At 47.2% G+C, this 23,901-nt stretch overlaps 50 non-coding genes across 50 annotated transcripts; all 50 read right to left on the bottom strand.

The window, feature by feature from the left end:
* Positions 1-330: 330 nt before the first annotated feature.
* TRNAI-AAU (transfer RNA isoleucine (anticodon AAU)) lies at positions 331-404 on the bottom strand. The gene has a single exon. It is a non-coding gene; the product is annotated as a tRNA-Ile (tRNA).
* A 121-nt stretch (positions 405-525) lies between these two features.
* Positions 526-597, bottom strand: TRNAD-GUC (transfer RNA aspartic acid (anticodon GUC)). Its single transcript has one exon. It is a non-coding gene; the product is annotated as a tRNA-Asp (tRNA).
* A 682-nt stretch (positions 598-1,279) lies between these two features.
* On the bottom strand, positions 1,280-1,353 carry TRNAI-AAU (transfer RNA isoleucine (anticodon AAU)). Its single transcript has one exon. It is a non-coding gene; the product is annotated as a tRNA-Ile (tRNA).
* Positions 1,354-1,474: 121 nt separating this feature from the next.
* On the bottom strand, positions 1,475-1,546 carry TRNAD-GUC (transfer RNA aspartic acid (anticodon GUC)). The gene has a single exon. It is a non-coding gene; the product is annotated as a tRNA-Asp (tRNA).
* A 682-nt stretch (positions 1,547-2,228) lies between these two features.
* On the bottom strand, positions 2,229-2,302 carry TRNAI-AAU (transfer RNA isoleucine (anticodon AAU)). Its single transcript has one exon. It is a non-coding gene; the product is annotated as a tRNA-Ile (tRNA).
* A 121-nt stretch (positions 2,303-2,423) lies between these two features.
* TRNAD-GUC (transfer RNA aspartic acid (anticodon GUC)) lies at positions 2,424-2,495 on the bottom strand. The gene has a single exon. It is a non-coding gene; the product is annotated as a tRNA-Asp (tRNA).
* A 682-nt stretch (positions 2,496-3,177) lies between these two features.
* TRNAI-AAU (transfer RNA isoleucine (anticodon AAU)) lies at positions 3,178-3,251 on the bottom strand. The gene has a single exon. It is a non-coding gene; the product is annotated as a tRNA-Ile (tRNA).
* Positions 3,252-3,372: 121 nt separating this feature from the next.
* Positions 3,373-3,444, bottom strand: TRNAD-GUC (transfer RNA aspartic acid (anticodon GUC)). The gene has a single exon. It is a non-coding gene; the product is annotated as a tRNA-Asp (tRNA).
* Positions 3,445-4,126: 682 nt separating this feature from the next.
* Positions 4,127-4,200, bottom strand: TRNAI-AAU (transfer RNA isoleucine (anticodon AAU)). The gene has a single exon. It is a non-coding gene; the product is annotated as a tRNA-Ile (tRNA).
* A 121-nt stretch (positions 4,201-4,321) lies between these two features.
* TRNAD-GUC (transfer RNA aspartic acid (anticodon GUC)) lies at positions 4,322-4,393 on the bottom strand. The gene has a single exon. It is a non-coding gene; the product is annotated as a tRNA-Asp (tRNA).
* A 682-nt stretch (positions 4,394-5,075) lies between these two features.
* Positions 5,076-5,149, bottom strand: TRNAI-AAU (transfer RNA isoleucine (anticodon AAU)). The gene has a single exon. It is a non-coding gene; the product is annotated as a tRNA-Ile (tRNA).
* Positions 5,150-5,270: 121 nt separating this feature from the next.
* TRNAD-GUC (transfer RNA aspartic acid (anticodon GUC)) lies at positions 5,271-5,342 on the bottom strand. The gene has a single exon. It is a non-coding gene; the product is annotated as a tRNA-Asp (tRNA).
* Positions 5,343-6,024: 682 nt separating this feature from the next.
* On the bottom strand, positions 6,025-6,098 carry TRNAI-AAU (transfer RNA isoleucine (anticodon AAU)). The gene has a single exon. It is a non-coding gene; the product is annotated as a tRNA-Ile (tRNA).
* Positions 6,099-6,219: 121 nt separating this feature from the next.
* TRNAD-GUC (transfer RNA aspartic acid (anticodon GUC)) lies at positions 6,220-6,291 on the bottom strand. The gene has a single exon. It is a non-coding gene; the product is annotated as a tRNA-Asp (tRNA).
* Positions 6,292-6,973: 682 nt separating this feature from the next.
* TRNAI-AAU (transfer RNA isoleucine (anticodon AAU)) lies at positions 6,974-7,047 on the bottom strand. The gene has a single exon. It is a non-coding gene; the product is annotated as a tRNA-Ile (tRNA).
* Positions 7,048-7,168: 121 nt separating this feature from the next.
* TRNAD-GUC (transfer RNA aspartic acid (anticodon GUC)) lies at positions 7,169-7,240 on the bottom strand. The gene has a single exon. It is a non-coding gene; the product is annotated as a tRNA-Asp (tRNA).
* A 682-nt stretch (positions 7,241-7,922) lies between these two features.
* TRNAI-AAU (transfer RNA isoleucine (anticodon AAU)) lies at positions 7,923-7,996 on the bottom strand. The gene has a single exon. It is a non-coding gene; the product is annotated as a tRNA-Ile (tRNA).
* Positions 7,997-8,117: 121 nt separating this feature from the next.
* Positions 8,118-8,189, bottom strand: TRNAD-GUC (transfer RNA aspartic acid (anticodon GUC)). Its single transcript has one exon. It is a non-coding gene; the product is annotated as a tRNA-Asp (tRNA).
* Positions 8,190-8,872: 683 nt separating this feature from the next.
* TRNAI-AAU (transfer RNA isoleucine (anticodon AAU)) lies at positions 8,873-8,946 on the bottom strand. The gene has a single exon. It is a non-coding gene; the product is annotated as a tRNA-Ile (tRNA).
* Positions 8,947-9,067: 121 nt separating this feature from the next.
* Positions 9,068-9,139, bottom strand: TRNAD-GUC (transfer RNA aspartic acid (anticodon GUC)). Its single transcript has one exon. It is a non-coding gene; the product is annotated as a tRNA-Asp (tRNA).
* Positions 9,140-9,821: 682 nt separating this feature from the next.
* Positions 9,822-9,895, bottom strand: TRNAI-AAU (transfer RNA isoleucine (anticodon AAU)). Its single transcript has one exon. It is a non-coding gene; the product is annotated as a tRNA-Ile (tRNA).
* A 121-nt stretch (positions 9,896-10,016) lies between these two features.
* On the bottom strand, positions 10,017-10,088 carry TRNAD-GUC (transfer RNA aspartic acid (anticodon GUC)). The gene has a single exon. It is a non-coding gene; the product is annotated as a tRNA-Asp (tRNA).
* A 682-nt stretch (positions 10,089-10,770) lies between these two features.
* On the bottom strand, positions 10,771-10,844 carry TRNAI-AAU (transfer RNA isoleucine (anticodon AAU)). Its single transcript has one exon. It is a non-coding gene; the product is annotated as a tRNA-Ile (tRNA).
* Positions 10,845-10,965: 121 nt separating this feature from the next.
* TRNAD-GUC (transfer RNA aspartic acid (anticodon GUC)) lies at positions 10,966-11,037 on the bottom strand. The gene has a single exon. It is a non-coding gene; the product is annotated as a tRNA-Asp (tRNA).
* Positions 11,038-11,719: 682 nt separating this feature from the next.
* On the bottom strand, positions 11,720-11,793 carry TRNAI-AAU (transfer RNA isoleucine (anticodon AAU)). The gene has a single exon. It is a non-coding gene; the product is annotated as a tRNA-Ile (tRNA).
* Positions 11,794-11,914: 121 nt separating this feature from the next.
* Positions 11,915-11,986, bottom strand: TRNAD-GUC (transfer RNA aspartic acid (anticodon GUC)). The gene has a single exon. It is a non-coding gene; the product is annotated as a tRNA-Asp (tRNA).
* A 682-nt stretch (positions 11,987-12,668) lies between these two features.
* On the bottom strand, positions 12,669-12,742 carry TRNAI-AAU (transfer RNA isoleucine (anticodon AAU)). The gene has a single exon. It is a non-coding gene; the product is annotated as a tRNA-Ile (tRNA).
* A 121-nt stretch (positions 12,743-12,863) lies between these two features.
* TRNAD-GUC (transfer RNA aspartic acid (anticodon GUC)) lies at positions 12,864-12,935 on the bottom strand. Its single transcript has one exon. It is a non-coding gene; the product is annotated as a tRNA-Asp (tRNA).
* Positions 12,936-13,617: 682 nt separating this feature from the next.
* Positions 13,618-13,691, bottom strand: TRNAI-AAU (transfer RNA isoleucine (anticodon AAU)). The gene has a single exon. It is a non-coding gene; the product is annotated as a tRNA-Ile (tRNA).
* A 121-nt stretch (positions 13,692-13,812) lies between these two features.
* On the bottom strand, positions 13,813-13,884 carry TRNAD-GUC (transfer RNA aspartic acid (anticodon GUC)). Its single transcript has one exon. It is a non-coding gene; the product is annotated as a tRNA-Asp (tRNA).
* Positions 13,885-14,566: 682 nt separating this feature from the next.
* Positions 14,567-14,640, bottom strand: TRNAI-AAU (transfer RNA isoleucine (anticodon AAU)). The gene has a single exon. It is a non-coding gene; the product is annotated as a tRNA-Ile (tRNA).
* A 121-nt stretch (positions 14,641-14,761) lies between these two features.
* TRNAD-GUC (transfer RNA aspartic acid (anticodon GUC)) lies at positions 14,762-14,833 on the bottom strand. The gene has a single exon. It is a non-coding gene; the product is annotated as a tRNA-Asp (tRNA).
* Positions 14,834-15,515: 682 nt separating this feature from the next.
* TRNAI-AAU (transfer RNA isoleucine (anticodon AAU)) lies at positions 15,516-15,589 on the bottom strand. The gene has a single exon. It is a non-coding gene; the product is annotated as a tRNA-Ile (tRNA).
* A 121-nt stretch (positions 15,590-15,710) lies between these two features.
* Positions 15,711-15,782, bottom strand: TRNAD-GUC (transfer RNA aspartic acid (anticodon GUC)). The gene has a single exon. It is a non-coding gene; the product is annotated as a tRNA-Asp (tRNA).
* A 682-nt stretch (positions 15,783-16,464) lies between these two features.
* On the bottom strand, positions 16,465-16,538 carry TRNAI-AAU (transfer RNA isoleucine (anticodon AAU)). The gene has a single exon. It is a non-coding gene; the product is annotated as a tRNA-Ile (tRNA).
* A 121-nt stretch (positions 16,539-16,659) lies between these two features.
* Positions 16,660-16,731, bottom strand: TRNAD-GUC (transfer RNA aspartic acid (anticodon GUC)). The gene has a single exon. It is a non-coding gene; the product is annotated as a tRNA-Asp (tRNA).
* Positions 16,732-17,413: 682 nt separating this feature from the next.
* TRNAI-AAU (transfer RNA isoleucine (anticodon AAU)) lies at positions 17,414-17,487 on the bottom strand. The gene has a single exon. It is a non-coding gene; the product is annotated as a tRNA-Ile (tRNA).
* A 121-nt stretch (positions 17,488-17,608) lies between these two features.
* On the bottom strand, positions 17,609-17,680 carry TRNAD-GUC (transfer RNA aspartic acid (anticodon GUC)). Its single transcript has one exon. It is a non-coding gene; the product is annotated as a tRNA-Asp (tRNA).
* A 682-nt stretch (positions 17,681-18,362) lies between these two features.
* TRNAI-AAU (transfer RNA isoleucine (anticodon AAU)) lies at positions 18,363-18,436 on the bottom strand. Its single transcript has one exon. It is a non-coding gene; the product is annotated as a tRNA-Ile (tRNA).
* Positions 18,437-18,557: 121 nt separating this feature from the next.
* Positions 18,558-18,629, bottom strand: TRNAD-GUC (transfer RNA aspartic acid (anticodon GUC)). The gene has a single exon. It is a non-coding gene; the product is annotated as a tRNA-Asp (tRNA).
* A 682-nt stretch (positions 18,630-19,311) lies between these two features.
* On the bottom strand, positions 19,312-19,385 carry TRNAI-AAU (transfer RNA isoleucine (anticodon AAU)). The gene has a single exon. It is a non-coding gene; the product is annotated as a tRNA-Ile (tRNA).
* A 121-nt stretch (positions 19,386-19,506) lies between these two features.
* On the bottom strand, positions 19,507-19,578 carry TRNAD-GUC (transfer RNA aspartic acid (anticodon GUC)). Its single transcript has one exon. It is a non-coding gene; the product is annotated as a tRNA-Asp (tRNA).
* Positions 19,579-20,260: 682 nt separating this feature from the next.
* On the bottom strand, positions 20,261-20,334 carry TRNAI-AAU (transfer RNA isoleucine (anticodon AAU)). Its single transcript has one exon. It is a non-coding gene; the product is annotated as a tRNA-Ile (tRNA).
* A 121-nt stretch (positions 20,335-20,455) lies between these two features.
* Positions 20,456-20,527, bottom strand: TRNAD-GUC (transfer RNA aspartic acid (anticodon GUC)). Its single transcript has one exon. It is a non-coding gene; the product is annotated as a tRNA-Asp (tRNA).
* Positions 20,528-21,209: 682 nt separating this feature from the next.
* Positions 21,210-21,283, bottom strand: TRNAI-AAU (transfer RNA isoleucine (anticodon AAU)). The gene has a single exon. It is a non-coding gene; the product is annotated as a tRNA-Ile (tRNA).
* A 121-nt stretch (positions 21,284-21,404) lies between these two features.
* On the bottom strand, positions 21,405-21,476 carry TRNAD-GUC (transfer RNA aspartic acid (anticodon GUC)). Its single transcript has one exon. It is a non-coding gene; the product is annotated as a tRNA-Asp (tRNA).
* A 682-nt stretch (positions 21,477-22,158) lies between these two features.
* On the bottom strand, positions 22,159-22,232 carry TRNAI-AAU (transfer RNA isoleucine (anticodon AAU)). The gene has a single exon. It is a non-coding gene; the product is annotated as a tRNA-Ile (tRNA).
* A 121-nt stretch (positions 22,233-22,353) lies between these two features.
* TRNAD-GUC (transfer RNA aspartic acid (anticodon GUC)) lies at positions 22,354-22,425 on the bottom strand. The gene has a single exon. It is a non-coding gene; the product is annotated as a tRNA-Asp (tRNA).
* A 682-nt stretch (positions 22,426-23,107) lies between these two features.
* TRNAI-AAU (transfer RNA isoleucine (anticodon AAU)) lies at positions 23,108-23,181 on the bottom strand. The gene has a single exon. It is a non-coding gene; the product is annotated as a tRNA-Ile (tRNA).
* A 121-nt stretch (positions 23,182-23,302) lies between these two features.
* TRNAD-GUC (transfer RNA aspartic acid (anticodon GUC)) lies at positions 23,303-23,374 on the bottom strand. The gene has a single exon. It is a non-coding gene; the product is annotated as a tRNA-Asp (tRNA).
* Positions 23,375-23,901: the final 527 nt, after the last annotated feature.

Genomic DNA, 23,901 nt, shown 5'->3' with positions numbered 1-23,901 from the left:
AATTTTGTGTTAGGTGCAAAAGACAAGCAACGGTATTTCCATACAGCTGAAAGGAGAGCAGCAGTATTGCTGGGAAAGAAAAAGCAGTTGGCAAAGTTGTATGCAAAGTAGGTAACTGTTTTTGCATGCCATGTAAAAGGACATTTCCAATGAGGGGGGAGTGCGATTTAATCTCCTTGAAACCATGACAACAGTCCTGGGTGTACAGAGGGCTCGCTGCCTTTAGCAGAGTCAACTGATGGAAAGAGGGTCAGTGATCTCCAGTGCAGAAGCAACGACTGCTTTCACAGTGCCCAGACAGGCAGAGTGAAAAGTCTAAGCGCACACCTGTGGCCCGTACGGGGATCGAACCCGCGACCTTGGCGTTATTAGCACCACGCTCTAACCAACTGAGCTAACCGGCTATGGCACTGTGAGTCTCCACCACCAGCAAGGGGGCTGGAAAATGTTAGTGAAAGGGCTGAACAAACGTTATTCCTAGGCTAGACACATGGAGATAAACAAAGTTTAAGAAGCAAAAGCTGCCTCCCCGTCGGGGAATTGAACCCCGGTCTCCCGCGTGACAGGCGGGGATACTGACCACTATACTAACGAGGATAACCCTGGGCTTTGTCCTCTCAAGAACACAGAGATGGACAAAACCAACCAACTAGCAAATTCAAAGGCTACTCTTCAAAAGCACCTCCCACAGTCTTTCCAGTTCAGGTTTCCTTTAAACTGTATCTTCAGTCACAGAAGTAGGGCAGTAGTGCTTTCCATGTAGCCAGGCTGGAATCCAGTAACCAATTACAACTAGTAGTGATTTGTTTCCATAAATCCTGAAATGATCTTTTTGCTCACTACCTTTCCTAACGGTCACCGAGGCCACATTCTGTCCTGAATGTGGCCTCTAGGGTTTGTTTGGTTTTGCTTTTGGGTAGAGGTTATTCTGTGAAATAGATTGTGTTTCAATTTTGTGTTAGGTGCAAAAGACAAGCAACGGTATTTCCATACAGCTGAAAGGAGAGCAGCAGTATTGCTGGGAAAGAAAAAGCAGTTGGCAAAGTTGTATGCAAAGTAGGTAACTGTTTTTGCATGCCATGTAAAAGGACATTTCCAATGAGGGGGGAGTGCGATTTAATCTCCTTGAAACCATGACAACAGTCCTGGGTGTACAGAGGGCTCGCTGCCTTTAGCAGAGTCAACTGATGGAAAGAGGGTCAGTGATCTCCAGTGCAGAAGCAACGACTGCTTTCACAGTGCCCAGACAGGCAGAGTGAAAAGTCTAAGCGCACACCTGTGGCCCGTACGGGGATCGAACCCGCGACCTTGGCGTTATTAGCACCACGCTCTAACCAACTGAGCTAACCGGCCATGGCATTGTGAGTCTCCACCACCAGCAAGGGGGCTGGAAAATGTTAGTGAAAGGGCTGAACAAACGTTATTCCTAGGCTAGACACATGGAGATAAACAAAGTTTAAGAAGCAAAAGCTGCCTCCCCGTCGGGGAATTGAACCCCGGTCTCCCGCGTGACAGGCGGGGATACTGACCACTATACTAACGAGGATAACCCTGGGCTTTGTCCTCTCAAGAACACAGAGATGGACAAAACCAACCAACTAGCAAATTCAAAGGCTACTCTTCAAAAGCACCTCCCACAGTCTTTCCAGTTCAGGTTTCCTTTAAACTGTATCTTCAGTCACAGAAGTAGGGCAGTAGTGCTTTCCATGTAGCCAGGCTGGAATCCAGTAGCCAATTACAACTAGTAGTGATTTGTTTCCATAAATCCTGAAATGATCTTTTTGCTCACTACCTTTCCTAACGGTCACCGAGGCCACATTCTGTCCTGAATGTGGCCTCTAGGGTTTGTTTGGTTTTGCTTTTGGGTAGAGGTTATTCTGTGAAATAGATTGTGTTTCAATTTTGTGTTAGGCGCAAAAGACAAGCAACGGTATTTCCATACAGCTGAAAGGAGAGCAGCAGTATTGCTGGGAAAGAAAAAGCAGTTGGCAAAGTTGTATGCAAAGTAGGTAACTGTTTTTGCATGCCATGTAAAAGGACATTTCCAATGAGGGGGGAGTGCGATTTCATCTCCTTGAAACCATGACAACAGTCCTGGGTGTACAGAGGGCTCGCTGCCTTTAGCAGAGTCAACTGATGGAAAGAGGGTCAGTGATCTCCAGTGCAGAAGCAACGACTGCTTTCACAGTGCCCAGACAGGCAGAGTGAAAAGTCTAAGCGCACACCTGTGGCCCGTACGGGGATCGAACCCGCGACCTTGGCGTTATTAGCACCACGCTCTAACCAACTGAGCTAACCGGCCATGGCACTGTGAGTCTCCACCACCAGCAAGGGGGCTGGAAAATGTTAGTGAAAGGGCTGAACAAACGTTATTCCTAGGCTAGACACATGGAGATAAACAAAGTTTAAGAAGCAAAAGCTGCCTCCCCGTCGGGGAATTGAACCCCGGTCTCCCGCGTGACAGGCGGGGATACTGACCACTATACTAACGAGGATAACCCTGGGCTTTGTTCTCTCAAGAACACAGAGATGGACAAAACCAACCAACTAGCAAATTCAAAGGCTACTCTTCAAAAGCACCTCCCACAGTCTTTCCAGTTCAGGTTTCCTTTAAACTGTATCTTCAGTCACAGAAGTAGGGCAGTAGTGCTTTCCATGTAGCCAGGCTGGAATCCAGTAGCCAATTACAACTAGTAGTGATTTGTTTCCATAAATCCTGAAATGATCTTTTTGCTCACTACCTTTCCTAACGGTCACCGAGGCCACATTCTGTCCTGAATGTGGCCTCTAGGGTTTGTTTGGTTTTGCTTTTGGGTAGAGGTTATTCTGTGAAATAGATTGTGTTTCAATTTTGTGTTAGGTGCAAAAGACAAGCAACGGTATTTCCATACAGCTGAAAGGAGAGCAGCAGTATTGCTGGGAAAGAAAAAGCAGTTGGCAAAGTTGTATGCAAAGTAGGTAACTGTTTTTGCATGCCATGTAAAAGGACATTTCCAATGAGGGGGGAGTGTGATTTCATCTCCTTGAAACCATGACAACCGTCCTGGGTGTACAGAGGGCTCGCTGCCTTTAGCAGAGTCAACTGATGGAAAGAGGGTCAGTGATCTCCAGTGCAGAAGCAACGACTGCTTTCACAGTGCCCAGACAGGCAGAGTGAAAAGTCTAAGCGCACACCTGTGACCCGTACGGGGATCGAACCTGCGACCTTGGCGTTATTAGCACCACGCTCTAACCAACTGAGCTAACCGGCCATGGCACTGTGAGTCTCCACCACCAGCAAGGGGGCTGGAAAATGTTAGTGAAAGGGCTGAACAAACGTTATTCCTAGGCTAGACACATGGAGATAAACAAAGTTTAAGAAGCAAAAGCTGCCTCCCCGTCGGGGAATTGAACCCCGGTCTCCCGCGTGACAGGCGGGGATACTGACCACTATACTAACGAGGATAACCCTGGGCTTTGTCCTCTCAAGAACACAGAGATGGACAAAACCAACCAACTAGCAAATTCAAAGGCTACTCTTCAAAAGCACCTCCCACAGTCTTTCCAGTTCAGGTTTCCTTTAAACTGTATCTTCAGTCACAGAAGTAGGGCAGTAGTGCTTTCCATGTAGCCAGGCTGGAATCCAGTAGCCAATTACAACTAGTAGTGATTTGTTTCCATAAATCCTGAAATGATCTTTTTGCTCACTACCTTTCCTAACGGTCACCGAGGCCACATTCTGTCCTGAATGTGGCCTCTAGGGTTTGTTTGGTTTTGCTTTTGGGTAGAGGTTATTCTGTGAAATAGATTGTGTTTCAATTTTGTGTTAGGTGCAAAAGACAAGCAACGGTATTTCCATACAGCTGAAAGGAGAGCAGCAGTATTGCTGGGAAAGAAAAAGCAGTTGGCAAAGTTGTATGCAAAGTAGGTAACTGTTTTTGCATGCCATGTAAAAGGACATTTCCAATGAGGGGGGAGTGCGATTTAATCTCCTTGAAACCATGACAACAGTCCTGGGTGTACAGAGGGCTCGCTGCCTTTAGCAGAGTCAACTGATGGAAAGAGGGTCAGTGATCTCCAGTGCAGAAGCAACGACTGCTTTCACTGTGCCCAGACAGGCAGAGTGAAAAGTCTAAGCGCACACCTGTGGCCCATACGGGGATCGAACCCGCGACCTTGGCGTTATTAGCACCACGCTCTAACCAACTGAGCTAACCGGCCATGGCACTGTGAGTCTCCACCACCAGCAAGGGGGCTGGAAAATGTTAGTGAAAGGGCTGAACAAACGTTATTCCTAGGCTAGACACATGGAGATAAACAAAGTTTAAGAAGCAAAAGCTGCCTCCCCGTCGGGGAATTGAACCCCGGTCTCCCGCGTGACAGGCGGGGATACTGACCACTATACTAACGAGGATAACCCTGGGCTTTGTCCTCTCAAGAACACAGAGATGGACAAAACCAACCAACTAGCAAATTCAAAGGCTACTCTTCAAAAGCACCTCCCACAGTCTTTCCAGTTCAGGTTTCCTTTAAACTGTATCTTCAGTCACAGAAGTAGGGCAGTAGTGCTTTCCATGTAGCCAGGCTGGAATCCAGTAGCCAATTACAACTAGTAGTGATTTGTTTCCATAAATCCTGAAATGATCTTTTTGCTCACTACCTTTCCTAACGGTCACCGAGGCCACATTCTGTCCTGAATGTGGCCTCTAGGGTTTGTTTGGTTTTGCTTTTGGGTAGAGGTTATTCTGTGAAATAGATTGTGTTTCAATTTTGTGTTAGGTGCAAAAGACAAGCAACGGTATTTCCATACAGCTGAAAGGAGAGCAGCAGTATTGCTGGGAAAGAAAAAGCAGTTGGCAAAGTTGTATGCAAAGTAGGTAACTGTTTTTGCATGCCATGTAAAAGGACATTTCCAATGAGGGGGGAGTGCGATTTAATCTCCTTGAAACCATGACAACAGTCCTGGGTGTACAGAGGGCTCGCTGCCTTTAGCAGAGTCAACTGATGGAAAGAGGGTCAGTGATCTCCAGTGCAGAAGCAACGACTGCTTTCACAGTGCCCAGACAGGCAGAGTGAAAAGTCTAAGCGCACACCTGTGGCCCGTACGGGGATCGAACCCGCGACCTTGGCGTTATTAGCACCACGCTCTAACCAACTGAGCTAACCGGCCATGGCACTGTGAGTCTCCACCACCAGCAAGGGGGCTGGAAAATGTTAGTGAAAGGGCTGAACAAACGTTATTCCTAGGCTAGACACATGGAGATAAACAAAGTTTAAGAAGCAAAAGCTGCCTCCCCGTCGGGGAATTGAACCCCGGTCTCCCACGTGACAGGCGGGGATACTGACCACTATACTAACGAGGATAACCCTGGGCTTTGTCCTCTCAAGAACACAGAGATGGACAAAACCAACCAACTAGCAAATTCAAAGGCTACTCTTCAAAAGCACCTCCCACAGTCTTTCCAGTTCAGGTTTCCTTTAAACTGTATCTTCAGTCACAGAAGTAGGGCAGTAGTGCTTTCCATGTAGCCAGGCTGGAATCCAGTAGCCAATTACAACTAGTAGTGATTTGTTTCCATAAATCCTGAAATGATCTTTTTGCTCACTACCTTTCCTAACGGTCACCGAGGCCACATTCTGTCCTGAATGTGGCCTCTAGGGTTTGTTTGGTTTTGCTTTTGGGTAGAGGTTATTCTGTGAAATAGATTGTGTTTCAATTTTGTGTTAGGCGCAAAAGACAAGCAACGGTATTTCCATACAGCTGAAAGGAGAGCAGCAGTATTGCTGGGAAAGAAAAAGCAGTTGGCAAAGTTGTATGCAAAGTAGGTAACTGTTTTTGCATGCCATGTAAAAGGACATTTCCAATGAGGGGGGAGTGCGATTTCCTCTCCTTGAAACCATGACAACAGTCCTGGGTGTACAGAGGGCTCGCTGCCTTTAGCAGAGTCAACTGATGGAAAGAGGGTCAGTGATCTCCAGTGCAGAAGCAACGACTGCTTTCACAGTGCCCAGACAGGCAGAGTGAAAAGTCTAAGCGCACACCTGTGGCCCGTACGGGGATCGAACCCGCGACCTTGGCGTTATTAGCACCACGCTCTAACCAACTGAGCTAACCGGCCATGGCACTGTGAGTCTCCACCACCAGCAAGGGGGCTGGAAAATGTTAGTGAAAGGGCTGAACAAACGTTATTCCTAGGCTAGACACATGGAGATAAACAAAGTTTAAGAAGCAAAAGCTGCCTCCCCGTCGGGGAATTGAACCCCGGTCTCCCGCGTGACAGGCGGGGATACTGACCACTATACTAACGAGGATAACCCTGGGCTTTGTTCTCTCAAGAACACAGAGATGGACAAAACCAACCAACTAGCAAATTCAAAGGCTACTCTTCAAAAGCACCTCCCACAGTCTTTCCAGTTCAGGTTTCCTTTAAACTGTATCTTCAGTCACAGAAGTAGGGCAGTAGTGCTTTCCATGTAGCCAGGCTGGAATCCAGTAGCCAATTACAACTAGTAGTGATTTGTTTCCATAAATCCTGAAATGATCTTTTTGCTCACTACCTTTCCTAACGGTCACCGAGGCCACATTCTGTCCTGAATGTGGCCTCTAGGGTTTGTTTGGTTTTGCTTTTGGGTAGAGGTTATTCTGTGAAATAGATTGTGTTTCAATTTTGTGTTAGGTGCAAAAGACAAGCAACGGTATTTCCATACAGCTGAAAGGAGAGCAGCAGTATTGCTGGGAAAGAAAAAGCAGTTGGCAAAGTTGTATGCAAAGTAGGTAACTGTTTTTGCATGCCATGTAAAAGGACATTTCCAATGAGGGGGGAGTGCGATTTAATCTCCTTGAAACCATGACAACAGTCCTGGGTGTACAGAGGGCTCGCTGCCTTTAGCAGAGTCAACTGATGGAAAGAGGGTCAGTGATCTCCAGTGCAGAAGCAACGACTGCTTTCACAGTGCCCAGACAGGCAGAGTGAAAAGTCTAAGCGCACACCTGTGGCCCGTACGGGGATCTAACCCGCGACCTTGGCGTTATTAGCACCACGCTCTAACCAACTGAGCTAACCGGCCATGGCACTGTGAGTCTCCACCACCAGCAAGGGGGCTGGAAAATGTTAGTGAAAGGGCTGAACAAACGTTATTCCTAGGCTAGACACATGGAGATAAACAAAGTTTAAGAAGCAAAAGCTGCCTCCCCGTCGGGGAATTGAACCCCGGTCTCCCGCGTGACAGGCGGGGATACTGACCACTATACTAACGAGGATAACCCTGGGCTTTGTCCTCTCAAGAACACAGAGATGGACAAAACCAACCAACTAGCAAATTCAAAGGCTACTCTTCAAAAGCACCTCCCACAGTCTTTCCAGTTCAGGTTTCCTTTAAACTGTATCTTCAGTCACAGAAGTAGGGCAGTAGTGCTTTCCATGTAGCCAGGCTGGAATCCAGTAGCCAATTACAACTAGTAGTGATTTGTTTCCATAAATCCTGAAATGATCTTTTTGCTCACTACCTTTCCTAACGGTCACCGAGGCCACATTCTGTCCTGAATGTGGCCTCTAGGGTTTGTTTGGTTTTGCTTTTGGGTAGAGGTTATTCTGTGAAATAGATTGTGTTTCAATTTTGTGTTAGGTGCAAAAGACAAGCAACGGTATTTCCATACAGCTGAAAGGAGAGCAGCAGTATTGCTGGGAAAGAAAAAGCAGTTGGCAAAGTTGTATGCAAAGTAGGTAACTGTTTTTGCATGCCATGTAAAAGGACATTTCCAATGAGGGGGGAGTGCGATTTAATCTCCTTGAAACCATGACAACAGTCCTGGGTGTACAGAGGGCTCGCTGCCTTTAGCAGAGTCAACTGATGGAAAGAGGGTCAGTGATCTCCAGTGCAGAAGCAACGACTGCTTTCACAGTGCCCAGACAGGCAGAGTGAAAAGTCTAAGCGCACACCTGTGGCCCGTACGGGGATCGAACCCGCGACCTTGGCGTTATTAGCACCACGCTCTAACCAACTGAGCTAACCGGCCATGGCACTGTGAGTCTCCACCACCAGCAAGGGGGCTGGAAAATGTTAGTGAAAGGGCTGAACAAACGTTATTCCTAGGCTAGACACATGGAGATAAACAAAGTTTAAGAAGCAAAAGCTGCCTCCCCGTCGGGGAATTGAACCCCGGTCTCCCGCGTGACAGGCGGGGATACTGACCACTATACTAACGAGGATAACCCTGGGCTTTGTCCTCTCAAGAACACAGAGATGGACAAAACCAACCAACTAGCAAATTCAAAGGCTACTCTTCAAAAGCACCTCCCACAGTCTTTCCAGTTCAGGTTTCCTTTAAACTGTATCTTCAGTCACAGAAGTAGGGCAGTAGTGCTTTCCATGTAGCCAGGCTGGAATCCAGTAGCCAATTACAACTAGTAGTGATTTGTTTCCATAAATCCTGAAATGATCTTTTTGCTCACTACCTTTCCTAACGGTCACCGAGGCCACATTCTGTCCTGAATGTGGCCTCTAGGGTTTGTTTGGTTTTGCTTTTGGGTAGAGGTTATTCTGTGAAATAGATTGTGTTTCAATTTTGTGTTAGGTGCAAAAGACAAGCAACGGTATTTCCATACAGCTGAAAGGAGAGCAGCAGTATTGCTGGGAAAGAAAAAGCAGTTGGCAAAGTTGTATGCAAAGTAGGTAACTGTTTTTGCATGCCATGTAAAAGGACATTTCCAATGAGGGGGGAGTGCGATTTAATCTCCTTGAAACCATGACAACAGTCCTGGGTGTACAGAGGGCTCGCTGCCTTTAGCAGAGTCAACTGATGGAAAGAGGGTCAGTGATCTCCAGTGCAGAAGCAACGACTGCTTTCACAGTGCCCAGACAGGCAGAGTGAAAAAGTCTAAGCGCACACCTGTGGCCCGTACGGGGATCGAACCCGCGACCTTGGCGTTATTAGCACCACGCTCTAACCAACTGAGCTAACCGGCCATGGCACTGTGAGTCTCCACCACCAGCAAGGGGGCTGGAAAATGTTAGTGAAAGGGCTGAACAAACGTTATTCCTAGGCTAGACACATGGAGATAAACAAAGTTTAAGAAGCAAAAGCTGCCTCCCCGTCGGGGAATTGAACCCCGGTCTCCCGCGTGACAGGCGGGGATACTGACCACTATACTAACGAGGATAACCCTGGGCTTTGTTCTCTCAAGAACACAGAGATGGACAAAACCAACCAACTAGCAAATTCAAAGGCTACTCTTCAAAAGCACCTCCCACAGTCTTTCCAGTTCAGGTTTCCTTTAAACTGTATCTTCAGTCACAGAAGTAGGGCAGTAGTGCTTTCCATGTAGCCAGGCTGGAATCCAGTAGCCAATTACAACTAGTAGTGATTTGTTTCCATAAATCCTGAAATGATCTTTTTGCTCACTACCTTTCCTAACGGTCACCGAGGCCACATTCTGTCCTGAATGTGGCCTCTAGGGTTTGTTTGGTTTTGTTTTTGGGTAGAGGTTATTCTGTGAAATAGATTGTGTTTCAATTTTGTGTTAGGTGCAAAAGACAAGCAACGGTATTTCCATACAGCTGAAAGGAGAGCAGCAGTATTGCTGGGAAAGAAAAAGCAGTTGGCAAAGTTGTATGCAAAGTAGGTAACTGTTTTTGCATGCCATGTAAAAGGACATTTCCAATGAGGGGGGAGTGTGATTTCATCTCCTTGAAACCATGACAACCGTCCTGGGTGTACAGAGGGCTCGCTGCCTTTAGCAGAGTCAACTGATGGAAAGAGGGTCAGTGATCTCCAGTGCAGAAGCAACGACTGCTTTCACAGTGCCCAGACAGGCAGAGTGAAAAGTCTAAGTGCACACCTGTGGCCCGTACGGGGATCGAACCCGCGACCTTGGCGTCATTAGCACCACGCTCTAACCAACTGAGCTAACCGGCCATGGCACTGTGAGTCTCCACCACCAGCAAGGGGGCTGGAAAATGTTAGTGAAAGGGCTGAACAAACGTTATTCCTAGGCTAGACACATGGAGATAAACAAAGTTTAAGAAGCAAAAGCTGCCTCCCCGTCGGGGAATTGAACCCCGGTCTCCCGCGTGACAGGCGGGGATACTGACCACTATACTAACGAGGATAACCCTGGGCTTTGTCCTCTCAAGAACACAGAGATGGACAAAACCAACCAACTAGCAAATTCAAAGGCTACTCTTCAAAAGCACCTCCCACAGTCTTTCCAGTTCAGGTTTCCTTTAAACTGTATCTTCAGTCACAGAAGTAGGGCAGTAGTGCTTTCCATGTAGCCAGGCTGGAATCCAGTAGCCAATTACAACTAGTAGTGATTTGTTTCCATAAATCCTGAAATGATCTTTTTGCTCACTACCTTTCCTAACGGTCACCGAGGCCACATTCTGTCCTGAATGTGGCCTCTAGGGTTTGTTTGGTTTTGCTTTTGGGTAGAGGTTATTCTGTGAAATAGATTGTGTTTCAATTTTGTGTTAGGCGCAAAAGACAAGCAACGGTATTTCCATACAGCTGAAAGGAGAGCAGCAGTATTGCTGGGAAAGAAAAAGCAGTTGGCAAAGTTGTATGCAAAGTAGGTAACTGTTTTTGCATGCCATGTAAAAGGACATTTCCAATGAGGGGGGAGTGCGATTTCATCTCCTTGAAACCATGACAACAGTCCTGGGTGTACAGAGGGCTCGCTGCCTTTAGCAGAGTCAACTGATGGAAAGAGGGTCAGTGATCTCCAGTGCAGAAGCAACGACTGCTTTCACAGTGCCCAGACAGGCAGAGTGAAAAGTCTAAGCGCACACCTGTGGCCCGTACGGGGATCGAACCCACGACCTTGGCGTTATTAGCACCACGCTCTAACCAACTGAGCTAACCGGCCATGGCACTGTGAGTCTCCACCACCAGCAAGGGGGCTGGAAAATGTTAGTGAAAGGGCTGAACAAACGTTATTCCTAGGCTAGACACATGGAGATAAACAAAGTTTAAGAAGCAAAAGCTGCCTCCCCGTCGGGGAATTGAACCCCGGTCTCCCGCATGACAGGCGGGGATACTGACCACTATACTAACGAGGATAACCCTGGGCTTTGTCCTCTCAAGAACACAGAGATGGACAAAACCAACCAACTAGCAAATTCAAAGGCTACTCTTCAAAAGCACCTCCCACAGTCTTTCCAGTTCAGGTTTCCTTTAAACTGTATCTTCAGTCACAGAAGTAGGGCAGTAGTGCTTTCCATGTAGCCAGGCTGGAATCCAGTAGCCAATTACAACTAGTAGTGATTTGTTTCCATAAATCCTGAAATGATCTTTTTGCTCACTACCTTTCCTAACGGTCACCGAGGCCACATTCTGTCCTGAATGTGGCCTCTAGGGTTTGTTTGGTTTTGCTTTTGGGTAGAGGTTATTCTGTGAAATAGATTGTGTTTCAATTTTGTGTTAGGCGCAAAAGACAAGCAACGGTATTTCCATACAGCTGAAAGGAGAGCAGCAGTATTGCTGGGAAAGAAAAAGCAGTTGGCAAAGTTGTATGCAAAGTAGGTAACTGTTTTTGCATGCCATGTAAAAGGACATTTCCAATGAGGGGGGAGTGCGATTTCATCTCCTTGAAACCATGACAACCGTCCTGGGTGTACAGAGGGCTCGCTGCCTTTAGCAGAGTCAACTGATGGAAAGAGGGTCAGTGATCTCCAGTGCAGAAGCAACGACTGCTTTCACAGTGCCCAGACAGGCAGAGTGAAAAGTCTAAGCGCACACCTGTGGCCCGTACGGGGATCGAACCCACGACCTTGGCGTTATTAGCACCACGCTCTAACCAACTGAGCTAACCGGCCATGGCACTGTGAGTCTCCACCACCAGCAAGGGGGCTGGAAAATGTTAGTGAAAGGGCTGAACAAACGTTATTCCTAGGCTAGACACATGGAGATAAACAAAGTTTAAGAAGCAAAAGCTGCCTCCCCGTCGGGGAATTGAACCCCGGTCTCCCGCGTGACAGGCGGGGATACTGACCACTATACTAACGAGGATAACCCTGGGCTTTGTCCTCTCAAGAACACAGAGATGGACAAAACCAACCAACTAGCAAATTCAAAGGCTACTCTTCAAAAGCACCTCCCACAGTCTTTCCAGTTCAGGTTTCCTTTAAACTGTATCTTCAGTCACAGAAGTAGGGCAGTAGTGCTTTCCATGTAGCCAGGCTGGAATCCAGTAGCCAATTACAACTAGTAGTGATTTGTTTCCATAAATCCTGAAATGATCTTTTTGCTCACTACCTTTCCTAACGGTCACCGAGGCCACATTCTGTCCTGAATGTGGCCTCTAGGGTTTGTTTGGTTTTGCTTTTGGGTAGAGGTTATTCTGTGAAATAGATTGTGTTTCAATTTTGTGTTAGGTGCAAAAGACAAGCAACGGTATTTCCATACAGCTGAAAGGAGAGCAGCAGTATTGCTGGGAAAGAAAAAGCAGTTGGCAAAGTTGTATGCAAAGTAGGTAACTGTTTTTGCATGCCATGTAAAAGGACATTTCCAATGAGGGGGGAGTGCGATTTCATCTCCTTGAAACCATGACAACCGTCCTGGGTGTACAGAGGGCTCGCTGCCTTTAGCAGAGTCAACTGATGGAAAGAGGGTCAGTGATCTCCAGTGCAGAAGCAACGACTGCCTTCACAGTGCCCAGACAGGCAGAGTGAAAAGTCTAAGCGCACACCTGTGGCCCGTACGGGGATCGAACCCGCGACCTTGGCGTTATTAGCACCACGCTCTAACCAACTGAGCTAACCGGCCATGGCACTGTGAGTCTCCACCACCAGCAAGGGGGCTGGAAAATGTTAGTGAAAGGGCTGAACAAACGTTATTCCTAGGCTAGACACATGGAGATAAACAAAGTTTAAGAAGCAAAAGCTGCCTCCCCGTCGGGGAATTGAACCCCGGTCTCCCGCGTGACAGGCGGGGATACTGACCACTATACTAACGAGGATAACCCTGGGCTTTGTCCTCTCAAGAACACAGAGATGGACAAAACCAACCAACTAGCAAATTCAAAGGCTACTCTTCAAAAGCACCTCCCACAGTCTTTCCAGTTCAGGTTTCCTTTAAACTGTATCTTCAGTCACAGAAGTAGGGCAGTAGTGCTTTCCATGTAGCCAGGCTGGAATCCAGTAGCCAATTACAACTAGTAGTGATTTGTTTCCATAAATCCTGAAATGATCTTTTTGCTCACTACCTTTCCTAACGGTCACCGAGGCCACATTCTGTCCTGAATGTGGCCTCTAGGGTTTGTTTGGTTTTGCTTTTGGGTAGAGGTTATTCTGTGAAATAGATTGTGTTTCAATTTTGTGTTAGGTGCAAAAGACAAGCAACGGTATTTCCATACAGCTGAAAGGAGAGCAGCAGTATTGCTGGGAAAGAAAAAGCAGTTGGCAAAGTTGTATGCAAAGTAGGTAACTGTTTTTGCATGCCATGTAAAAGGACATTTCCAATGAGGGGGGAGTGCGATTTAATCTCCTTGAAACCATGACAACAGTCCTGGGTGTACAGAGGGCTCGCTGCCTTTAGCAGAGTCAACTGATGGAAAGAGGGTCAGTGATCTCCAGTGCAGAAGCAACGACTGCTTTCACAGTGCCCAGACAGGCAGAGTGAAAAGTCTAAGCGCACACCTGTGGCCCGTACGGGGATCGAACCCGCGACCTTGGCGTTATTAGCACCACGCTCTAACCAACTGAGCTAACCGGCCATGGCACTGTGAGTCTCCACCACCAGCAAGGGGGCTGGAAAATGTTAGTGAAAGGGCTGAACAAACGTTATTCCTAGGCTAGACACATGGAGATAAACAAAGTTTAAGAAGCAAAAGCTGCCTCCCCGTCGGGGAATTGAACCCCGGTCTCCCGCGTGACAGGCAGGGATACTGACCACTATACTAACGAGGATAACCCTGGGCTTTGTCCTCTCAAGAACACAGAGATGGACAAAACCAACCAACTAGCAAATTCAAAGGCTACTCTTCAAAAGCACCTCCCACAGTCTTTCCAGTTCAGGTTTCCTTTAAACTGTATCTTCAGTCACAGAAGTAGGGCAGTAGTGCTTTCCATGTAGCCAGGCTGGAATCCAGTAGCCAATTACAACTAGTAGTGATTTGTTTCCATAAATCCTGAAATGATCTTTTTGCTCACTACCTTTCCTAACGGTCACCGAGGCCACATTCTGTCCTGAATGTGGCCTCTAGGGTTTGTTTGGTTTTGCTTTTGGGTAGAGGTTATTCTGTGAAATAGATTGTGTTTCAATTTTGTGTTAGGTGCAAAAGACAAGCAACGGTATTTCCATACAGCTGAAAGGAGAGCAGCAGTATTGCTGGGAAAGAAAAAGCAGTTGGCAAAGTTGTATGCAAAGTAGGTAACTGTTTTTGCATGCCATGTAAAAGGACATTTCCAATGAGGGGGGAGTGCGATTTAATCTCCTTGAAACCATGACAACAGTCCTGGGTGTACAGAGGGCTCGCTGCCTTTAGCAGAGTCAACTGATGGAAAGAGGGTCAGTGATCTCCAGTGCAGAAGCAACGACTGCTTTCACAGTGCCCAGACAGGCAGAGTGAAAAGTCTAAGCGCACACCTGTGGCCCGTACGGGGATCGAACCCGCGACCTTGGCGTTATTAGCACCACGCTCTAACCAACTGAGCTAACCGGCCATGGCACTGTGAGTCTCCACCACCAGCAAGGGGGCTGGAAAATGTTAGTGAAAGGGCTGAACAAACGTTATTCCTAGGCTAGACACATGGAGATAAACAAAGTTTAAGAAGCAAAAGCTGCCTCCCCGTCGGGGAATTGAACCCCGGTCTCCCGCGTGACAGGCGGGGATACTGACCACTATACTAACGAGGATAACCCTGGGCTTTGTCCTCTCAAGAACACAGAGATGGACAAAACCAACCAACTAGCAAATTCAAAGGCTACTCTTCAAAAGCACCTCCCACAGTCTTTCCAGTTCAGGTTTCCTTTAAACTGTATCTTCAGTCACAGAAGTAGGGCAGTAGTGCTTTCCATGTAGCCAGGCTGGAATCCAGTAGCCAATTACAACTAGTAGTGATTTGTTTCCATAAATCCTGAAATGATCTTTTTGCTCACTACCTTTCCTAACGGTCACCGAGGCCACATTCTGTCCTGAATGTGGCCTCTAGGGTTTGTTTGGTTTTGCTTTTGGGTAGAGGTTATTCTGTGAAATAGATTGTGTTTCAATTTTGTGTTAGGTGCAAAAGACAAGCAACGGTATTTCCATACAGCTGAAAGGAGAGCAGCAGTATTGCTGGGAAAGAAAAAGCAGTTGGCAAAGTTGTATGCAAAGTAGGTAACTGTTTTTGCATGCCATGTAAAAGGACATTTCCAATGAGGGGGGAGTGCGATTTAATCTCCTTGAAACCATGACAACAGTCCTGGGTGTACAGAGGGCTCGCTGCCTTTAGCAGAGTCAACTGATGGAAAGAGGGTCAGTGATCTCCAGTGCAGAAGCAACGACTGCTTTCACAGTGCCCAGACAGGCAGAGTGAAAAGTCTAAGCGCACACCTGTGGCCCGTACGGGGATCGAACCCGCGACCTTGGCGTTATTAGCACCACGCTCTAACCAACTGAGCTAACCGGCCATGGCACTGTGAGTCTCCACCACCAGCAAGGGGGCTGGAAAATGTTAGTGAAAGGGCTGAACAAACGTTATTCCTAGGCTAGACACATGGAGATAAACAAAGTTTAAGAAGCAAAAGCTGCCTCCCCGTCGGGGAATTGAACCCCGGTCTCCCGCGTGACAGGCGGGGATACTGACCACTATACTAACGAGGATAACCCTGGGCTTTGTCCTCTCAAGAACACAGAGATGGACAAAACCAACCAACTAGCAAATTCAAAGGCTACTCTTCAAAAGCACCTCCCACAGTCTTTCCAGTTCAGGTTTCCTTTAAACTGTATCTTCAGTCACAGAAGTAGGGCAGTAGTGCTTTCCATGTAGCCAGGCTGGAATCCAGTAGCCAATTACAACTAGTAGTGATTTGTTTCCATAAATCCTGAAATGATCTTTTTGCTCACTACCTTTCCTAACGGTCACCGAGGCCACATTCTGTCCTGAATGTGGCCTCTAGGGTTTGTTTGGTTTTGCTTTTGGGTAGAGGTTATTCTGTGAAATAGATTGTGTTTCAATTTTGTGTTAGGTGCAAAAGACAAGCAACGGTATTTCCATACAGCTGAAAGGAGAGCAGCAGTATTGCTGGGAAAGAAAAAGCAGTTGGCAAAGTTGTATGCAAAGTAGGTAACTGTTTTTGCATGCCATGTAAAAGGACATTTCCAATGAGGGGGGAGTGCGATTTAATCTCCTTGAAACCATGACAACAGTCCTGGGTGTACAGAGGGCTCGCTGCCTTTAGCAGAGTCAACTGATGGAAAGAGGGTCAGTGATCTCCAGTGCAGAAGCAACGACTGCTTTCACAGTGCCCAGACAGGCAGAGTGAAAAGTCTAAGCGCACACCTGTGGCCCGTACGGGGATCGAACCCGCGACCTTGGCGTTATTAGCACCACGCTCTAACCAACTGAGCTAACCGGCCATGGCACTGTGAGTCTCCACCACCAGCAAGGGGGCTGGAAAATGTTAGTGAAAGGGCTGAACAAACGTTATTCCTAGGCTAGACACATGGAGATAAACAAAGTTTAAGAAGCAAAAGCTGCCTCCCCGTCGGGGAATTGAACCCCGGTCTCCCGCGTGACAGGCGGGGATACTGACCACTATACTAACGAGGATAACCCTGGGCTTTGTCCTCTCAAGAACACAGAGATGGACAAAACCAACCAACTAGCAAATTCAAAGGCTACTCTTCAAAAGCACCTCCCACAGTCTTTCCAGTTCAGGTTTCCTTTAAACTGTATCTTCAGTCACAGAAGTAGGGCAGTAGTGCTTTCCATGTAGCCAGGCTGGAATCCAGTAGCCAATTACAACTAGTAGTGATTTGTTTCCATAAATCCTGAAATGATCTTTTTGCTCACTACCTTTCCTAACGGTCACCGAGGCCACATTCTGTCCTGAATGTGGCCTCTAGGGTTTGTTTGGTTTTGCTTTTGGGTAGAGGTTATTCTGTGAAATAGATTGTGTTTCAATTTTGTGTTAGGCGCAAAAGACAAGCAACGGTATTTCCATACAGCTGAAAGGAGAGCAGCAGTATTGCTGGGAAAGAAAAAGCAGTTGGCAAAGTTGTATGCAAAGTAGGTAACTGTTTTTGCATGCCATGTAAAAGGACATTTCCAATGAGGGGGGAGTGCGATTTCATCTCCTTGAAACCATGACAACAGTCCTGGGTGTACAGAGGGCTCGCTGCCTTTAGCAGAGTCAACTGATGGAAAGAGGGTCAGTGATCTCCAGTGCAGAAGCAACGACTGCTTTCACAGTGCCCAGACAGGCAGAGTGAAAAGTCTAAGCGCACACCTGTGGCCCGTACGGGGATCGAACCCGCGACCTTGGCGTTATTAGCACCACGCTCTAACCAACTGAGCTAACCGGCCATGGCACTGTGAGTCTCCACCACCAGCAAGGGGGCTGGAAAATGTTAGTGAAAGGGCTGAACAAACGTTATTCCTAGGCTAGACACATGGAGATAAACAAAGTTTAAGAAGCAAAAGCTGCCTCCCCGTCGGGGAATTGAACCCCGGTCTCCCGCGTGACAGGCGGGGATACTGACCACTATACTAACGAGGATAACCCTGGGCTTTGTTCTCTCAAGAACACAGAGATGGACAAAACCAACCAACTAGCAAATTCAAAGGCTACTCTTCAAAAGCACCTCCCACAGTCTTTCCAGTTCAGGTTTCCTTTAAACTGTATCTTCAGTCACAGAAGTAGGGCAGTAGTGCTTTCCATGTAGCCAGGCTGGAATCCAGTAGCCAATTACAACTAGTAGTGATTTGTTTCCATAAATCCTGAAATGATCTTTTTGCTCACTACCTTTCCTAACGGTCACCGAGGCCACATTCTGTCCTGAATGTGGCCTCTAGGGTTTGTTTGGTTTTGCTTTTGGGTAGAGGTTATTCTGTGAAATAGATTGTGTTTCAATTTTGTGTTAGGTGCAAAAGACAAGCAACGGTATTTCCATACAGCTGAAAGGAGAGCAGCAGTATTGCTGGGAAAGAAAAAGCAGTTGGCAAAGTTGTATGCAAAGTAGGTAACTGTTTTTGCATGCCATGTAAAAGGACATTTCCAATGAGGGGGGAGTGTGATTTCATCTCCTTGAAACCATGACAACCGTCCTGGGTGTACAGAGGGCTCGCTGCCTTTAGCAGAGTCAACTGATGGAAAGAGGGTCAGTGATCTCCAGTGCAGAAGCAACGACTGCTTTCACAGTGCCCAGACAGGCAGAGTGAAAAGTCTAAGCGCACACCTGTGGCCCGTACGGGGATCGAACCCGCAACCTTGGCGTTATTAGCACCACGCTCTAACCAACTGAGCTAACCGGCCATGGCACTGTGAGTCTCCACCACCAGCAAGGGGGCTGGAAAATGTTAGTGAAAGGGCTGAACAAACGTTATTCCTAGGCTAGACACATGGAGATAAACAAAGTTTAAGAAGCAAAAGCTGCCTCCCCGTCGGGGAATTGAACCCCGGTCTCCCGCGTGACAGGCGGGGATACTGACCACTATACTAACGAGGATAACCCTGGGCTTTGTCCTCTCAAGAACACAGAGATGGACAAAACCAACCAACTAGCAAATTCAAAGGCTACTCTTCAAAAGCACCTCCCACAGTCTTTCCAGTTCAGGTTTCCTTTAAACTGTATCTTCAGTCACAGAAGTAGGGCAGTAGTGCTTTCCATGTAGCCAGGCTGGAATCCAGTAGCCAATTACAACTAGTAGTGATTTGTTTCCATAAATCCTGAAATGATCTTTTTGCTCACTACCTTTCCTAACGGTCACCGAGGCCACATTCTGTCCTGAATGTGGCCTCTAGGGTTTGTTTGGTTTTGCTTTTGGGTAGAGGTTATTCTGTGAAATAGATTGTGTTTCAATTTTGTGTTAGGTGCAAAAGACAAGCAACGGTATTTCCATACAGCTGAAAGGAGAGCAGCAGTATTGCTGGGAAAGAAAAAGCAGTTGGCAAAGTTGTATGCAAAGTAGGTAACTGTTTTTGCATGCCATGTAAAAGGACATTTCCAATGAGGGGGGAGTGCGATTTAATCTCCTTGAAACCATGACAACAGTCCTGGGTGTACAGAGGGCTCGCTGCCTTTAGCAGAGTCAACTGATGGAAAGAGGGTCAGTGATCTCCAGTGCAGAAGCAACGACTGCTTTCACAGTGCCCAGACAGGCAGAGTGAAAAGTCTAAGCGCACACCTGTGGCCCGTACGGGGATCGAACCCGCGACCTTGGCGTTATTAGCACCACGCTCTAACCAACTGAGCTAACCGGCCATGGCACTGTGAGTCTCCACCACCAGCAAGGGGGCTGGAAAATGTTAGTGAAAGGGCTGAACAAACGTTATTCCTAGGCTAGACACATGGAGATAAACAAAGTTTAAGAAGCAAAAGCTGCCTCCCCGTCGGGGAATTGAACCCCGGTCTCCCGCGTGACAGGCGGGGATACTGACCACTATACTAACGAGGATAACCCTGGGCTTTGTCCTCTCAAGAACACAGAGATGGACAAAACCAACCAACTAGCAAATTCAAAGGCTACTCTTCAAAAGCACCTCCCACAGTCTTTCCAGTTCAGGTTTCCTTTAAACTGTATCTTCAGTCACAGAAGTAGGGCAGTAGTGCTTTCCATGTAGCCAGGCTGGAATCCAGTAGCCAATTACAACTAGTAGTGATTTGTTTCCATAAATCCTGAAATGATCTTTTTGCTCACTACCTTTCCTAACGGTCACCGAGGCCACATTCTGTCCTGAATGTGGCCTCTAGGGTTTGTTTGGTTTTGCTTTTGGGTAGAGGTTATTCTGTGAAATAGATTGTGTTTCAATTTTGTGTTAGGTGCAAAAGACAAGCAACGGTATTTCCATACAGCTGAAAGGAGAGCAGCAGTATTGCTGGGAAAGAAAAAGCAGTTGGCAAAGTTGTATGCAAAGTAGGTAACTTTTTTTGCATGCCATGTAAAAGGACATTTCCAATGAGGGGGGAGTGCGATTTAATCTCCTTGAAACCATGACAACAGTCCTGGGTGTACAGAGGGCTCGCTGCCTTTAGCAGAGTCAACTGATGGAAAGAGGGTCAGTGATCTCCAGTGCAGAAGCAACGACTGCTTTCACAGTGCCCAGACAGGCAGAGTGAAAAGTCTAAGCGCACACCTGTGGCCCGTACGGGGATCGAACCCGCGACCTTGGCGTTATTAGCACCACGCTCTAACCAACTGAGCTAACCGGCCATGGCACTGTGAGTCTCCACCACCAGCAAGGGGGCTGGAAAATGTTAGTGAAAGGGCTGAACAAACGTTATTCCTAGGCTAGACACATGGAGATAAACAAAGTTTAAGAAGCAAAAGCTGCCTCCCCGTCGGGGAATTGAACCCCGGTCTCCCGCGTGACAGGCGGGGATACTGACCACTATACTAACGAGGATAACCCTGGGCTTTGTCCTCTCAAGAACACAGAGATGGACAAAACCAACCAACTAGCAAATTCAAAGGCTACTCTTCAAAAGCACCTCCCACAGTCTTTCCAGTTCAGGTTTCCTTTAAACTGTATCTTCAGTCACAGAAGTAGGGCAGTAGTGCTTTCCATGTAGCCAGGCTGGAATCCAGTAGCCAATTACAACTAGTAGTGATTTGTTTCCATAAATCCTGAAATGATCTTTTTGCTCACTACCTTTCCTAACGGTCACCGAGGCCACATTCTGTCCTGAATGTGGCCTCTAGGGTTTGTTTGGTTTTGCTTTTGGGTAGAGGTTATTCTGTGAAATAGATTGTGTTTCAATTTTGTGTTAGGCGCAAAAGACAAGCAACGGTATTTCCATACAGCTGAAAGGAGAGCAGCAGTATTGCTGGGAAAGAAAAAGCAGTTGGCAAAGTTGTATGCAAAGTAGGTAACTGTTTTTGCATGCCATGTAAAAGGACATTTCCAATGAGGGGGGAGTGCGATTTCATCTCCTTGAAACCATGACAACAGTCCTGGGTGTACAGAGGGCTCGCTGCCTTTAGCAGAGTCAACTGATGGAAAGAGGGTCAGTGATCTCCAGTGCAGAAGCAACGACTGCTTTCACAGTGCCCAGACAGGCAGAGTGAAAAGTCTAAGCGCACACCTGTGGCCCGTACGGGGATCGAACCCGCGACCTTGGCAATATTAGCACCACGCTCTAACCAACTGAGCTAACCGGCCATGGCACTGTGAGTCTCCACCACCAGCAAGGGGGCTGGAAAATGTTAGTGAAAGGGCTGAACAAACGTTATTCCTAGGCTAGACACATGGAGATAAACAAAGTTTAAGAAGCAAAAGCTGCCTCCCCGTCGGGGAATTGAACCCCGGTCTCCCGCGTGACAGGCGGGAATACTGACCACTATACTAACGAGGATAACCCTGGGCTTTGTTCTCTCAAGAACACAGAGATGGACAAAACCAACCAACTAGCAAATTCAAAGGCTACTCTTCAAAAGCACCTCCCACAGTCTTTCCAGTTCAGGTTTCCTTTAAACTGTATCTTCAGTCACAGAAGTAGGGCAGTAGTGCTTTCCATGTAGCCAGGCTGGAATCCAGTAGCCAATTACAACTAGTAGTGATTTGTTTCCATAAATCCTGAAATGATCTTTTTGCTCACTACCTTTCCTAACGGTCACCGAGGCCACATTCTGTCCTGAATGTGGCCTCTAGGGTTTGTTTGGTTTTGCTTTTGGGTAGAGGTTATTCTGTGAAATAGATTGTGTTTCAATTTTGTGTTAGGTGCAAAAGACAAGCAACGGTATTTCCATACAGCTGAAAGGAGAGCAGCAGTATTGCTGGGAAAGAAAAAGCAGTTGGCAAAGTTGTATGCAAAGTAGGTAACTGTTTTTGCATGCCATGTAAAAGGACATTTCCAATGAGGGGGGAGTGTGATTTCATCTCCTTGAAACCATGACAACCGTCCTGGGTGTACAGAGGGCTCGCTGCCTTTAGCAGAGTCAACTGATGGAAAGAGGGTCAGTGATCTCCAGTGCAGAAGCAACGACTGCTTTCACAGTGCCCAGACAGGCAGAGTGAAAAGTCTGAGCGCACACCTGTGGCCCGTACGGGGATCGAACCCGCGACCTTGGCGTTATTAGCACCACGCTCTAACCAACTGAGCTAACCGGCCATGGCACTGTGAGTCTCCACCACCAGCAAGGGGGCTGGAAAATGTTAGTGAAAGGGCTGAACAAACGTTATTCCTAGGCTAGACACATGGAGATAAACAAAGTTTAAGAAGCAAAAGCTGCCTCCCCGTCGGGGAATTGAACCCCGGTCTCCCGCGTGACAGGCGGGGATACTGACCACTATACTAACGAGGATAACCCTGGGCTTTGTCCTCTCAAGAACACAGAGATGGACAAAACCAACCAACTAGCAAATTCAAAGGCTACTCTTCAAAAGCACCTCCCACAGTCTTTCCAGTTCAGGTTTCCTTTAAACTGTATCTTCAGTCACAGAAGTAGGGCAGTAGTGCTTTCCATGTAGCCAGGCTGGAATCCAGTAGCCAATTACAACTAGTAGTGATTTGTTTCCATAAATCCTGAAATGATCTTTTTGCTCACTACCTTTCCTAACGGTCACCGAGGCCACATTCTGTCCTGAATGTGGCCTCTAGGGTTTGTTTGGTTTTGCTTTTGGGTAGAGGTTATTCTGTGAAATAGATTGTGTTTCAATTTTGTGTTAGGTGCAAAAGACAAGCAACGGTATTTCCATACAGCTGAAAGGAGAGCAGCAGTATTGCTGGGAAAGAAAAAGCAGTTGGCAAAGTTGTATGCAAAGTAGGTAACTGTTTTTGCATGCCATGTAAAAGGACATTTCCAATGAGGGGGGAGTGCGATTTAATCTCCTTGAAACCATGACAACAGTCCTGGGTGTACAGAGGGCTCGCTGCCTTTAGCAGAGTCAACTGATGGAAAGAGGGTCAGTGATCTCCAGTGCAGAAGCAACGACTGCTTTCACAGTGCCCAGACAGGCAGAGTGAAAAGTCTAAGCGCACACCTGTGGCCCGTACGGGGATCGAACCCGCGACCTTGGCGTTATTAGCACCACGCTCTAACCAACTGAGCTAACCGGCCATGGCACTGTGAGTCTCCACCACCAGCAAGGGGGCTGGAAAATGTTAGTGAAAGGGCTGAACAAACGTTATTCCTAGGCTAGACACATGGAGATAAACAAAGTTTAAGAAGCAAAAGCTGCCTCCCCGTCGGGGAATTAAACCCCGGTCTCCCGCGTGACAGGCGGGGATACTGACCACTATACTAACGAGGATAACCCTGGGCTTTGTCCTCTCAAGAACACAGAGATGGACAAAACCAACCAACTAGCAAATTCAAAGGCTACTCTTCAAAAGCACCTCCCACAGTCTTTCCAGTTCAGGTTTCCTTTAAACTGTATCTTCAGTCACAGAAGTAGGGCAGTAGTGCTTTCCATGTAGCCAGGCTGGAATCCAGTAGCCAATTACAACTAGTAGTGATTTGTTTCCATAAATCCTGAAATGATCTTTTTGCTCACTACCTTTCCTAACGGTCACCGAGGCCACATTCTGTCCTGAATGTGGCCTCTAGGGTTTGTTTGGTTTTGCTTTTGGGTAGAGGTTATTCTGTGAAATAGATTGTGTTTCAATTTTGTGTTAGGTGCAAAAGACAAGCAACGGTATTTCCATACAGCTGAAAGGAGAGCAGCAGTATTGCTGGGAAAGAAAAAGCAGTTGGCAAAGTTGTATGCAAAGTAGGTAACTGTTTTTGCATGCCATGTAAAAGGACATTTCCAATGAGGGGGGAGTGTGATTTCATCTC

This window comes from Hyperolius riggenbachi, chromosome 2 (genome assembly GCF_040937935.1).
Source record: "Hyperolius riggenbachi isolate aHypRig1 chromosome 2, aHypRig1.pri, whole genome shotgun sequence".
Classification (NCBI taxonomy): domain Eukaryota; kingdom Metazoa; phylum Chordata; class Amphibia; order Anura; family Hyperoliidae; genus Hyperolius; species Hyperolius riggenbachi.
This window is presented reverse-complemented; position numbering and strand designations above follow the sequence as displayed.